Source organism: Cervus elaphus, chromosome 13 (genome assembly GCF_910594005.1).
Source record: "Cervus elaphus chromosome 13, mCerEla1.1, whole genome shotgun sequence".
Classification (NCBI taxonomy): domain Eukaryota; kingdom Metazoa; phylum Chordata; class Mammalia; order Artiodactyla; family Cervidae; genus Cervus; species Cervus elaphus.
The window spans coordinates 29,358,228-29,372,848 of record NC_057827.1 but is presented as its reverse complement, the minus strand read 5'-3'; the positions used below and the strand labels follow the sequence as shown (position 1 = coordinate 29,372,848).

The window sequence follows — 14,621 nt, the reverse complement described above, 5'->3', positions numbered from 1 at the left end:
CCTTTTTGTTAGAGTAGCCACTGCTCAACTTATTTTAGGAGGCTAATAAGGCCTTATAAGGATCTAAGATAAGGATTGAAGAATTTGTGGAGGTAGAAGGGAATCTGAAAATGTTCTGGTCCAACATTCTTAGGTTGTTGTTTAGTCGTTCAGTTGTGTCCTACTCTTTGTGACCCCATGGACTATAGCCCACCAGCCTCTTCTGTCCATGGGGATTCTCCAGGCAAGAATACTGGAGTAGGTTGCCATTTCTTTCTCCAGGGGATCTTCCCAACCCAGGGATCGAATCCATATCTCCTGCCTTAGCAGGCAGTTCTTAACCATTGAGCCACCAGGGAAGCCTTTCTTAGGTTACAGGTGCAAAAACTGAGGCTCAATAAAGAAAATGGGCCAAGAAACCAGGCCTGGGCACTCCCAGTGTCATGGACTCTTCTGGTTCCAGGCAATGAAAGGCCACTGACCCCTGCAGCAAAATCTACTGTGAAGGAGGGAAAATGTTAGGAGCACTTAAATCCCAGAGTCCTGAGAGCACAAAGAAGCAGCACACACTGACATGGAGCTGCTGGTTATGGAATTTGGTTATGGAGTTTGATCCCCACAACATCTATAACAGAAGGTGTTATTATTCTAGGGGCTTCCCAGGTGGCACTAGTGGTAAAGAATCCACCTGCCAATGCAGGAGACACAGGAGACTTGGGTTTGATCCCTGAGTCAGGAAGATCTGCAGAAGGGAATGGCTACCCACTCCAGTATTCTTGCCTAGAGAATCCCTGGACAGAGGGGTTCATGGGGTCACAGTTCATGGGGTCACAAAGAATTGGACATGACTGAGCACACAGTGTGTAGATATATCAGTGCTAATCTCCCAATTCATCCTGCCCTCCCCTTCCTCCCCTGTGTCCACTAAAGCCATAGAAGCTTCTGGAAAGTAAAGTGGTTTAAGCGAGTGGCAGAGCCAGGACTAGCACCCAGATCTGAGAACATCTTTCCTGGCCCCAGGGCCATTCTCTCATCTGGGCTATGTCCCCGCAGGAAGGTGGGGGTGGGGCTTTACTGATGGGTACCTGCTCTCTGAACTCCAAGAGCCTTGGGCCTCCAAGGACTAATTATAGCCTCACCTTGAAGAAGAAAACCCACAGAGTTAGTGGCTTTGTCAGGGGAGGGAATCTGTTCTCCTTTGAGAGATCCGCTCATGGCTGATGCCACAGTGACTTCTGACTGAGGCCAGGGTGCAGGGGGTTCCCCTCAAGCAAGAGAGCATCTTCCTGCTTCCTGGTGCAGCGGAGCAAAAGAGCATCCTGGAAACCTTTGGGCATGAAGGAACACAGAATTTTTCCAGAGTGAGGCTTCTCCCTCACTGCCCACTGGGAGGTATCCTGAAAGGCTGGGGAGGGGCTAAGACCCTGTGCTCCCAATGCAGGGGGCCTGGGTTCCATCCCTGGTCAGGGCAATCTAGATCCCACATGTCACAACTAAAGACCGCCCGCATGCTGCTGCAATAAGGACAGAAGATCCCACATGCAGCAATCAAGACCCGGTGCAACCAAAAAAAAAAAGAAAGAAAATAATAATAATGGAGATCATGAGACCACCATTGTTGGGGTCCTTTAATGGACCAGAACCTGGTGGTACGGAGTCGATGATAAGAAAGTAAAAGAGAGAAAGAGGCTGATATTCCCTGGTTTACGCAGAGGACCAATAAAGCCCTTGACACAGGACTTGCATCACTCACAAAGGCACCAGGCACCCCTCGAGGGGGTGAAGGCACAAGGTGCCTTCTCGAGAGGGTCTTAGAAGCCTGGGCAGGAAAGTGAGCATGACGGGTCTCCACGCTCCAGAGAATCAGCCAGAGAGAGAGAGAGAGACGAAAAAGACACGGGGACCTAAGCTCTGATGAAGCAAAGGTGCTTTAATGATTTTTCTATGAGTATATATAGGCTGTGGTACAAGAAACTTCTTTCAGGAATGATAGAGATCAGAAAACCAAATGTTGGCAACCGTTACCAAGGGAACAAGGGGTAATCTTAGTCACAAGTTCAGGAGGCAATCCATATCTCAAGAAAGGGGAACAAGACTAAGCAATTTTGTCAAAAAGAGAATGTTTACTAAAGGAGACCCAAGCCTGCCTCACACAATGACCTCAGTCCCTGGGAGCAGCGTGCTGTTCCGCTTGAAGAGAGACAAAGGGCTCATGAGAGACAGCACATAGGAATCCTCCGTCAAACACTCCCTGACAATTCCCCCTTATTTATTATATTTGTAGGAAGAGTTGTGACCATCAGAGTTTGTTGTTCTGACAATCTTTGCATGAAGCAACGGTAGACAACCAATATAATTGTTAAGACAATCACCAAAATTATGGTTCCAGACCCAATGCTATGACTAAGGCTTTGAAGCCATCCATGTGGGTCTAGCCCAGATAATTGATCAGCTAATTGTTCAGCTAAAGTTTCCAAACTAATGGAAGAGGGCAGATTCTTAGAAAAGGTTTCAAATATTTCTTTTTGTAATAACTGTATATTCAGAAAGACATTATAATGTATGTTTTGTAAATGAAACTTGATTTGTTCCCAGTTGTAGGCACTATGATTGAAATGAATAGGAGTAACACAAAATTGAGTAGAATTCCAATCACATTTTAGTATCACCTGTTTTTGTACATCTATTAATTGATCTCCAACCCATTCGATGGATGTTCTCAGTTCCTGTATTTCTTCTTGAATATCCTCAAGTACCTCAGTCTGAGTGGTCCACATAGTATGGGCATCTTTAGTCCAATTTTGAATAAAATTATGTGTCTGAATAGAGGTTTGTAAAGCAACACCAGTGACAGCAGCAGTGGTGCAAATAGCTATTAATCCCAAAATGCCAAAAATCAGCCATCCAATGAACTGTTTAGATCGCCGGAGCAATTTAGTAAGTAACCGGGAAGCAAGTCCAGCCATGGGACCTTCTTCCCAGGGCCGTTGGAGATTTATTGGTAACCATAGACTACTTCGAGATCGAAGAATCAAAAGGGAGTCATATCTCAAGGAAATAGAGGAGTTAAGTATATAATCTGCAATTTATGCAAGTTACAGAATGTAAAATCTTATTGAATTGTAGGTTTCCTATAGCTAAAACAAAAGGAAATGGAACACAGGCTTGTACAAAATATGGTTGATTATAGCGAAAGAAATAATTGCTATGGCTTTGACTGGTCCCTGTGAAATGTCCGGTCCAAGTCCCAAGTTCCTCAGTGCTTGCAGCAAGTTTCCAGATGTCCCATTGTTCAGGCCCAGTCTGTTCATCGAGGACGATTCGAGGACGAGGGGGGGCCATTCCACTGTCATGCCATCCAAGAAGTCCTTTGTCATGGTAATGCTCCATTGCAGTATTGGTAACATTCCATACCACTTGAGTAATGTAATCACATACAGTACTGTTAATATTATCTGAGCAGTTAGATAACCACATACCATGGGGTCCCCAATCAACAATTGTATGATTGGCCAGAAACATTAATTTTGATTTGGCCTGACATTTGTCCCAATGAATAGGAATATATTTCAAGTCCTCATTAGTAAACCCTTGGCATATTGTTCTTTGTTCTTTCCCTAAAGTTTCAGTAGTATAAACATGGTTCATTGACAAAGAAAGGGCAGTAAATAATCCAAGCAGTGTCTGAAAATCCTTTTCTGGAGGCAGGACGAAAGCCCAAGTTTGTCGGCTAACGTTTATACATAATTCTGCTGGGCCCATACATAAAGGAAGGACTTCATAACCTAAAGAGATATTAATTAGTTTCCCTTCTTCTTCAGGGTGTGAGGGCCCTTTAAAGCTCCAGGGAGAAGGCATAAGTGTGGAGTCATTGGTTAATACGATTGGCCCTCTTTCCGTCCATTCTACGACCCTTAGTAAAGGGGGGTTAGGTATGTAAGCCCAGTAAGGGTGATTTATTGATTCAGCTTGAGCGGGGGAGGCACAGGCAAGCAAAGCAAGCAGGGCAACTGAAACATTTTCAGGATTCCGAGGCATTCCCTATTGAGAAACCAGATTTTCAGCTTGATTATTAAAGTGAGTGTTTTTATTTGTCCCCAAGAGGGGAGATCATAAGGTTGATGCCGCCGAGAGTGGCATTTTCTGGAGATTTTTAGAGCTGTCATGGCCCGTATTGGAATTTCTTCTTCCCGGGGTTTTTGTTGTCTCTTCTCTATCTTGAAGGCTGGGGGCCCCCCTGCCTCGGATCTTCCGAAGAGGAAGCCATGTGAGCTCTTTGGATCCATCTGGGGAAATACAAGCATACCCCTTTCCCTGTAAGATTAATTTCCCAGGTTTCCATTGTTTATTTAACCCATCTTGGTACCAAATGGGCAGAGGAAGAGAAGAATCTTTCAATTCTTCGAAATGTTTTTCTGCTCTAGTCAAGATATCTCCTTGTGGTAAGTTTAAAAAATTTAAAACAAATAAAGCTGTATTAACAACATTTGCAGGTTTAGAAAATATCTTATGTTGGAATTTAGTAAAGTCTGTTTTAGATAAGGAAGACAGCAATGTTCCTATGTATTTTCCTCTTTTCAATTTTTTTTATTTGTAATTTTAGTGTGTGATGTGCTTATTCAATTATGCTTTGTGCCTGTGGATTATAAGGAATGCCGGTAATATGTTTAATAGAAAAGGATTGTAAAAATTGTTTGAAATATCTTGAAGTGTAGGCAGGGCCATTGTCTGTTTTAATAGAACTAGGAGTTCCCATTACAGCAAAGCAGGCTAATAAGTGAGTTATAACGTGATGTGTAGCTTCACTGCGAAGAGATGTGGCCCATATAAAAGAAGAATTGGTGTTGATACAGACATGTAGGAAGGAAGATGGAGAAAGTTCAGGACAATGAGTTACATCCATCTGCCATAGTTCATTAGGTTGCAATCCCCAAGGATTAGTACCTTGTGCAATGGGTCGAAGATGTAGGGGTTTTTACAAGTAGAGCAATTATTAATAATTTCTTTAGCCTGGCAGTATGGAATTTTCTATAGTTGGTGTAGCGAACCAGCATTGTTGTGCAGTAGAGCATGTTGTTCTTCTGGAGTAGCAAAAGAAACAAGTTTATCAGCCTGTTCATTACCGTGAGTCATAGGACCAGGAAGGGAGGAATGTGCCCGAATATGGGTAATATAAATGGGAGAAGTGCGGTTTCTAATAATGGATTGTAATTCTGAAAAAAAGTTGATGAATAATAGGTTGATTGGAATTTATAGTAGAGGTTTCTATATTCTTTAAAACAAAAACTGAATATAAGGAATCAGAGACTATATTAATGGGGTAAGGATGTAGGCAAATAACTTGAATAAGAGCATATAATTCATTTTGTTGAGCAGAATGGAACTTAGTGTAAAAGACTTTATATTCTTTGAGAGACCAGAATGAGGCTCTGGCAGTTTTAGTTCCATCTATATAGAAAACTTCAGCTTGTGGTATAGGCTGTGAGCTGATGATGTGGGAAATAATAAATTAAGTATTTTTGAAAAAATTCCATAGCTTGCTAGATGGATAATGGAATGAAATTTCTCCAAAATATTCTAGAAAGGCTATATGAAAACCTGTGGAAGTTTGTAATGCGTTCTCAAATTGAGATTTATTGATAGGTATTACAATTTTATGAGGATCAGAGCCAATTAGAGTTTTAGTTCTATTTCTTCCATTGATAATGATAAGAGCAATTAAATCAAGGTAAGGTGTAAGTGACTTTATTCCTCTAAAATGTGTATAGATCCATTCTATTGGGTGTTTTTGTTGGGCAAGAAGTCCTGTGGGAGAAGGAAGAGAGGGCAGTACAAATAATTCTAGAGGTAAATTTAATCTGATGCAAGTAAGAAACTGTTTTTGTAATTTATTTTGCACTAAATAGAGTTCCTCTTGTGCTTCTTGAGAAAGTGAACGAGGGCTATCTAAATTAGGATCTCCTTTCAAAGTATTAAATAGATTAGTCAGTTGATAATTAGCAATGCCTAATGAGGGTCTAATCCAATTTATATCGCCCAAGAGTTTTTGAAAATCATTTAAAGTTGATAATTTATCAGTATGAATCTGAGTTAATTGAGGAATAATACACTATTAACAATAAATCCTAAGTAATGGTAAGGTGTAGAGGTTTGAATTTTTTCAGGGGCAGTGATTAACCCAGAGTTTTTTAAGCATAGTTGAGCTATATCAAACATGTGTTGAGTTTCTAAAACAGATGGAGCTGAAAATAATATATCATCCATATAATGAATAAAAAGAAAGTCAGGAAACTGTTTTCTCACAGGCTCAAGGGCTTTAGCCACGTAGTATTGACACATGGTGGGAGAATTCATCATTCCTTGAGGCAGCACAGTCCATTGATATCATTTATGAGGCCCGTTGTGGTTAGGAAAAGGGAGAGAGAAAGCAAATCTCTCTTGGTCTAAAGAGTGTAAAGGTATATTAAAAAAGCAATCTTGTAAATCAATAATAATAATATGCCAGTTTTGAGGAATAGTAGTAGGTGATGGGATTCCTGGTTGTAATGCACCCATAGGTTTCATAGATGCATTAACTTTTCTAAGGTCTGTTAAGAGGCGCTATTTGTTAGATTTCTTTTTTATAACAAAAATAGGAGAGTTCCACGGAGAGCAAGATTCCTCAATATGTTTCGATTCTAATTGTATGTCTATAAGTTCTTTAGCAGCCTGTAATTTTTCTTTCGTAAGGGGCCACTGCTCTGTCCAAATAGGCTCATCATTCTTCCAAGTTATTTTAATAATTGCTTTGTTTGTTAAATGAGCAGTGGCCCCTAGGAAAAATGTGGAATGTGTATTTGAGTCTGCCATTGCATAAGTAAGTCCCTTCCTATTAGATTAAAGGGTACATTTATCACATAAGGTCTTAATGTTGCAGGTTGGCCTTTTGGTCCCTCACATGGGTATATTTGAACACTTTGATAAACTTCTTGTACTTTTGTTTGAGAAATTCCTGCAATTTGGCAAGAGGCCTTTTGTATAGGCCAGGATTTGGGCCATACATGTTTGGAAATATTAGTAATATCAGATCCAGTGTCAAGGAGACTGGAAAATCTTTTACAATTAATTTTGATATTTATATTTGGTTGGGCATACTCAGATACTAATGATGTCCATAAAGATTGTTTTTTGATCCGTACTGCTGAATCCACCTGTCTGTACATTATTAGAGGAGTTAATAGAAATGTAAGGTAAAAGAAGTAATTGAGCAATTTTGTCCCCCTTTTTGAATTGCCATAGAATCTGAGATGACATCATAATTTGAATCTCTCCTTTATAATCTGAATCGATTATTCCAGGGTGAACAGTAATTCCTTTAGAAGTCAGACTAGATCGGCCAAGCAAAAGACCGAAAGTTTGTGGGGGCAGGGGTCCAAAAAATCCGGTAGGCACTCTAGAAGGGATTGCTTTAGGGTAAAGGGAAAAATCATTTAGGGCTGGTATATCAACGGCAGCACTGCCAGATGTTGAGGGTTTGAGGGAAAAGATAGAATTTGCCCCTGGGGAAATTTTTTTTGTTGTAGGGCACCTGGGGGGTCCCCTGTTTGGAGTTTCCCAGAATAGGTTTTCCATCAATATCAAATTTAGATTTACAGTCTTTGGCCCAATGCATTTCTCTATGGCAGCAAGGGCAAATTCTTGGTTTTTTTCTTAGCCTTCTTAGGGCAGTCCCTTTTTAAATGATTTTTGTCTCCACATGTAAAGCATCCTTCATTTCCCTTTCTAAAAGTAGCAGCCATTGCCTCAACTAGCATTTGCATCTTTTGAGTTTCCGATTCTAGATTGTGACAAGCTTTCAAATAATCAATAATAGTTCCAGTCTCACGAATTGGAGCGATAGCTCTTTGACATTCCTAATTTGCATTCTCATAAGCAAGTAATCTCTCTAGCTGTCTTTTGGCTTCTTCTCCAATTACAGTACGGGAAATAGCAGTTTCTAATCTAGCAAAAAAAATCAGCATAACTTTCATTAGGTCCTTGTAATATTTTAGTGTAACTACTTGTAGGCTCTCCTTGAAGAGTAATTCGATCCCAAGCTTTAAGGGCCACTGTTTTTAATTGTTCATGCAACAAAGGAGGGCATTGTATTTGAGCTTCTATAGTATCAAATTGTCCAGAGCCAGTTAACATTTCATAAGTAATTTGATTTTGGGGAGTGCCAGCTCGAGCATTCTTGTTAGCATGATCTCTGGCTATATCATGAAACCACATTGTCCACTGAAGATATTCTCCGGGTTTAAGGAGAGCTTTTATTAAAGTTCGCCAATCATAGGGAATAAAGTTTCCAATAGAAGATGTCACAACATTTAGAAGCTGTCTTGTAAAAGGTGAATGTGGGCCATACATAGCTATAGGCTTTTTCATTTGTTGCATGTGAAAAAGATTAATACTGTCATATTGAGGTATTATGTGCCCTTGAGTGTCAGAATTTCTTAAAACTGGAAGGACAGAAAAACTATTGGCATCAGAAACTTGTGACTGCAAAGCCAGTAATTCAGAAAGTCTCTGTTGCGAAGGAAAGTGGATAAGTGTTGATTTTTTGTAAGTATGAGTCTGCGTCAAGGACTTATCATAATTGTCCATAAGAGTGTTGCCAGTTTTGGTATCAAGAAATGCCTCAGGAGAGCCGTTATCAGAATCATTAAGTTTTAACAAAGGAGAGACCTCTGGATTTGTGCCTGCTGGCAGAGGAAGAGGAGAAGGAGTTGGAGCAGCCGGGGCAAGGCTAGTAGGAAAGTTTTGAAATATTTTATGTTGTTCTAATTGAGCCTTTTGTAAAGTTTCATCATCTAATTCATATTCATGCAATAAGTGTTCTGTCTGTTGTTGAATATCGGGAGAGCTAGAATTACCTTGAAATGGCAGCATTACAGCTTTAATGAGAGCCCATAAGGGCCAAAATCAATTGGAATATTTTCTACTTGCCCGGCGGCTCGTTCAACATTTTCTTTGACCCGGTGCCAAATTTCTAAATCAAAACTGCCTTCATCAGGGAACCAGGGATTATATTCAACTACTGTTTGAAGGCAAGCCTCTATTCATTGGCGTGAAACCAGAAGTCCCTGAACTTTAAAAAAATGATGAAGTAAAGTAGAAAAATGATGAGGCTTTCCAGCTGTTTGACCCATGTCTTAGTACTTACCGACCTCAATAGGTCCTGAGTCACTCCGCCCAAAAGGCCACGTATACCAGTGTCCCTGTTTGGGCGCCACTTGTTGGGGTCCTTTAATGGACCAGAACCTGGTGGTACAGAGTCGAGGATAAGAAAGTAAAAGAGGAGAAAAAAAAAAAGAAAGTAAAAGAGAGAAAGAGGCTGATATTCCCTGGTTTATGCAGAGGACCAATAAAGTCCTTGACACAGGACTTGCATCATTCACAAAGGCACCAGGCACCCCCTTAAGGGGGTGAAGGCACAAAGTGCCTTCTCGAGAGTGTCTTAGAAGCCTGGGCAGGAAAGTGAGCATGACGGGTCTCCATGCTCCAGAGAATCAGCCAGAAAAAGAGAGAGAGAGAGAAAGAGAGACAAAAAAAGACGGGGACCTAAGCTCTGATGAAGCAAAGGTGCTTTAATGATTTTAGGCTGTGGTACAAGAAACTTCTTTCAGGAATGATAGAGATCAGAAAACCAAATGTTGGCAACAGTTACCAAGGGAACAAGGGGTAATCTTAGTCACAAGGTCAGGAGGCAATCCATATCTCAAGAAAGGGGAACAAGACTAAGCAATTTTGTCAAAAAGAGAATGTTTACTAAAGGAGACCCAAGCCTGCCTCACACAATGACCTCAGTCCCTGGGAGCAGCGTGCTGTTCCGCTTGAAGAGAGACAAAGGGCTCATGAGAGACAGCACGTAGGAATCCTCCGTCAAACACTCCCTGACAACTGTTCCACACTGGAAAGGGAGAAACACCAGACCTGACACTCACAATGCATACAGCTCATGGCAGCCACTGTTCACCTCCCTCGATGATGAACTGTGTTTCTTAGGACACTTTAATCTGGACCATTTTTTCAGGAAAGTTCTTAGCAGAGACAAAGCCTGCTCTTCTGCTGGCACTGTGTTGGGGAAATATATTTGTTTGAAGCCCTTCCATGAAGCAACTCTTACTTTGACAAGAAGAAGAATTTAGTGGGCTTCCCTGGTGGTCCAATGGTTAAGAATCCACCTTGAAACACAGGGGACACCAGGTTAATCCCTGGTCCACAAACATCCCACATGCCTTGGGGCTAAGCCTATGAGCCACAACTACTAAGCCCATGTACCTCAACCACTAAAGCCTGCATGCCATAAAGCCTGTGCTCCAGAACAAGAGAAGCCACCGCAATGAGAAGCCCACATACCACACCCAACTAGAGAGTAGCCCCCTCTCACTACTAGAGAAAGCCTGCATGTAGCAACAAAGACCCAAAGCAGCCAATAATTTTTTTTTTTTTAAGAATTTATAAGAAGCACCCTGAGATGTCTCAGATACCTGAACAGGGATGGAACAACTGGAACAAAGGATTGGAAGGCCACGGGGACCCTCTCACCATCTGTCAGCCCCCCTCCTTTCTGCACAAGGACTTCATTCACTTTTACCAACTTCCTTCCCAAAGCAGGAAGCATGGCCACATCCCAGCCTTCTCTGGTAAGTCCTTACTTTCTCCTTCAGGCTGAACTTTCATGTCTCGGAGTCTCGTGGCACTTATTCTGCATTTGAATTTTCCAGTGGTTTTATGTGAGATCCCCTTACACCTGTGCTAATGAAACAAACTCCCTGCATACCCATCCCCAGCTCCAGGGCAGGGCCAGTGCATGGTGGGCGCTTTGTAAAATTTGTTGAGTGATTAGCCTAATGAGTGGCTGTGGGGTGTCTGCGCTTCACTCTTTGGGGAAATCTGAGTTCTGGCCTCTCCAGCAGAGACTTGCCCTTAAGGGGCCTAGTTTCACTTGCTCTCACCAAGTACACTTCCTGCATTTGCTTTGTGTCTTATGGCCATTCCATTTAGGGAGTGGAAAGTCCGAGGCCTTCTACCCAGATCACTTGAAGGTCCTATTCAAATAGGCTTCTGTCTTGTACTTCCCCTGAAATGACATTTGGGGAAAGAAAAGATAATTTTACTTTTGCTTTGCCAAGTAAAACTTCACAGACATAGTAATACAGCTTCAGCCCCTTGTGGCTCAGACGGTAAAGATTCTGCCTGCCATGCAGGAGACCTGAGTTCAATCTCTGGATCAGGAAGATCCCCGGGAGAAGGGAATGGCAATCATTCCTTGGTTTTCTCCCCTCCTCTTTTCATCTCCATCTCCTTTGTAGCCTCTACAATGTTAGTCAAAAACCCACCCCAACAGCCACATTTATGATGCCTGCTGTCTTCCCTCTCTACCTCTCAGCTTCCTTGGTTCACAACTGGTTGTTCTCTCCAGGGCCCACTTTCAGCCTTGTCTCCAAATTCGACAGGGGAGCTGGGGGAAGTCCCGCCTGCTTATTTTGTTCATAGGATTTCCCAGATATTGATCTCCTCAGATAGGAACCAAGCTTCTGCTGGGAGCCCTGTCATACTAAGCAACTAATTTTTCCTGACACAGAGTGTGGACAAGCTTCCATTGTGCTTTCTGATGATCAAGGCTTGGCCCCACCAGACCCAGGGAGATGATGTAGGGATGGGGGGCACACAGGTGACTTCTATTCCCCCCTTCCTTTTGTGTTTTGATGGCGTTCCCACTGAAGACCGTTGTTCTCTGCTGGGCCCCAGTCAGAGGCGTGGAAAAAGGAAGTTGTCACGATAAGCTCAGAGGCCCTGAAGAGTGAGCCAGGCTGGGAGTTTCCTTGGGCCACCTCCTCTGAAACAGCTGAAAGCGCAGCAAGTTTCCTCCCAACGTCTGCTTTTGGAGAAAACAGAGCTTGACCTCAGCAGCCCCTTCCTGAAGTCACGCACACGGGCCCCTCGTCCCGGAATTTGGGTTCCTCTGGCCACTCATCAGCCAGGGTAGCTTCAGGGTTCTCCCCTCAGATTCCCCATCAAAACTCCACTTCTGTCAGTAGTTGCTCTTTCCTCCTGGGTCATAGCAGGAGGTGGGCTTATGACCTAATGAGATCTCCGAGGTCAGGAGGGAGATGAAATGAAATATTCAGGCAGTCGTGCTTCAGGCCACTTAGAATACCTCTGTCTTTGGAGAGTCTCCTTCAGAGGATTCTCAGACCGCCAGTAACTTGATGGTTATAGAGGTGAGCAAGGTGGCTTTGAAGGACCTCCTGGATCATTCCAAGATTTGAACTGCCTTCCTGCTTTCCCAATCCAAAGGATGGCAGGAGGGTATTGTTGTTGTTCAGTCACTAAGTCGTGTCTTGACTCTTTGGGACCCCATGGACTGCAGCACACCAGGCTTCCCTGTCCTTTACCATCTCCCAGAGCTTGTTCAAATTCATGTCCATTGAATCGGTGATGCTATCCAACCATCTAGTCCTCTGTCGTCCCCTTCTCCTCCTGCCTTCAATCATTCCCAGCATCAGTGTAAGAGAGTGACATTGGTTAAATTGTACCTGATTGTGTCTATAAGTGACTTTGGATGTGAGTTGCATGTTTGTGGCAGTTTTAAAACATGGCTACCAATTCTTGACACTCTTCTTATCAATAAAAATATCTATGTTTCCTTTCCTTGAATTTGAGCAGTCATGTAATAACTTGTACAACTAGAGTAGTTTTGAAATGATACTGTGTGAGTTCTTTTTTTTTTTTTTTTATTCGGGGGGTGGCTGTACAGCATGTAGGATATTAGTTTTCTGACCAGGGATTGAACCCGTGCCTCCTGCAGTGTAAGCAAGGATTCTTAACCATTGGACCACCAGGGAAGTTCTGATACTCTGTGAATTCTAACCTGGGTTATAAAAGGCTATTCAACTCCTATATTGGTCACTGGAATGCTTGCTCTTGGCACCTTTAGCCACCACATGAGAAGTATGACCAATCTGAGATTGCCACGCTGGACAGACCACACAGAAAAATTCTGCGACTACGTGAAGAGAGACACCCAGCCAACCCCAGCTATTCCAGCTGCCACTGTTTTAAACATTCCAGCTAAACCCCAGACACAGTGGAGGAGAGACCATTCATCCATCTGAGCCCTGCCCAAGGTTCATTTCATGAGCAAAATGCGTGATTATCATTTGAAGCCACTGATTTTGGGGAACTCCTTTGTGAGGAAGCAGTTAGAAAGCAGTAGGTAACATATGTGTACAGATGTGGCAATTTACATAAACACCACAGATAGACATGAAGGCGTAGTTCATGTGTGTGTGTGTGTGTGTGTGTGTGTGTGTGTGTGTGTTTAGTTGCTCAGTTCTGTCTGACTCTTTGTGACCCCATGGACTGTAGCCCACCTGGCTCCTCTGTCCATGGGATTCTCCAGGTAAGAATACTGGTGTGGTTGCCATTCCCTTCTCCAGGAGAGCTTCCGACCCAGGGATCCAACTACATCTACTGCTTTGCAGGTAGATACTTTACTGTCTGGGCCACCAGGGAAGCCCTGGAGCCTGGTGAATGCAAACCCAGGTCACAGTGGCATTGACAAAGGATACGTCCTTCTGGCTACACCTGCTTTATGATCAGCTACTTGTCTCTGTCCCACACGGCCCTCCATCTCAACACACCCAAGAAATGGGACATTTCCTGCCCTATCAGTAAGAATTTCAGTCATCAGCAGGTGCCACACTCTAGAGTTGGGGAGCCTGAAGGAGCTTAAGAAGGAAAGAACACCTGCTATCTAGCAGCCATCAGACTGCAGCCATGCCCTACAGGAAGCCCTGAAGAAACTCAGGATGAGAGAGCACAGGACACTGGTCCCAGATACCTGGGGTGCACATCAAAGGAATGATTTCAGTAAGCCCAGCCTCCTGCATCTTCCTATACAAAGAAAAGCACTATCTTGAGATGTCTGGTTTTCCTTTAACAAACAATAACCTTTTGACCTTCAGGCTACCTTCCCTTTGTTGCAAAACTTGTATAAACTGGCTCCCACCTCACCTCCTTGGAGTAGTTCTTTCAGGGTTACTTAAGATGCTACCTCCTAGCCTGAAGTCCTAAAAATTCCCACTGAATAAAACAACTCAACTTTTAGGTTGTGATTGTTTTTTAAGCCTACACACCCCATTCCAGTCTTTTCATACTTTATATACAAATAATTCTTTTTGGAAAAGACTTCATCTTTCCTCCACCTATCCAGGAAAAGTGATTATTTGGAAATGATGCAAAATAAACTAAAGCAGACTATAATATTAAAGACTTTTTACAACAATTTCTTTTCAATTCCAGATCAGGAACCCAGAGCCCTAAATGTAGTTGGCTCCAGGTGTGAGATTGGTCGTGTTTTATTTATTCAACAGAGATCTGTCCCTGGCTTCCCTAGGTCCAGGCTTGAACACTGGCAAGAGAGGGGGAAAAAGGTAGTAGACCCTGACCTTAGGAGACTGAACTGCAGCTCTTTAAAGTCAGACTTTTTTTTTTAAAGTCTTCCTTGAATTTGTTATAACACTGCTTCTATTTTATGTCTTGGTTTTTTGGCTCAGAGGCTTGTGGAATCTTAACTCCCAGACCAGGGTTCGAACCTTCATTGAAACGTTTTGCCT

At 42.7% G+C, this 14,621-nt stretch overlaps 1 long non-coding RNA gene across 1 annotated transcript; it reads left to right on the top strand.

Moving 5' to 3' along the window:
* Window positions 1-3,943: 3,943 nt before the first annotated feature.
* Window positions 3,944-14,618, top strand: LOC122706916. The gene is made up of 3 exons (XR_006344503.1): window positions 3,944-4,421; window positions 10,453-10,643; window positions 14,562-14,618. It is a non-coding gene; the product is annotated as an uncharacterized LOC122706916 (long non-coding RNA).
* The last annotated feature ends 3 nt before the right edge of the window (window positions 14,619-14,621 follow it).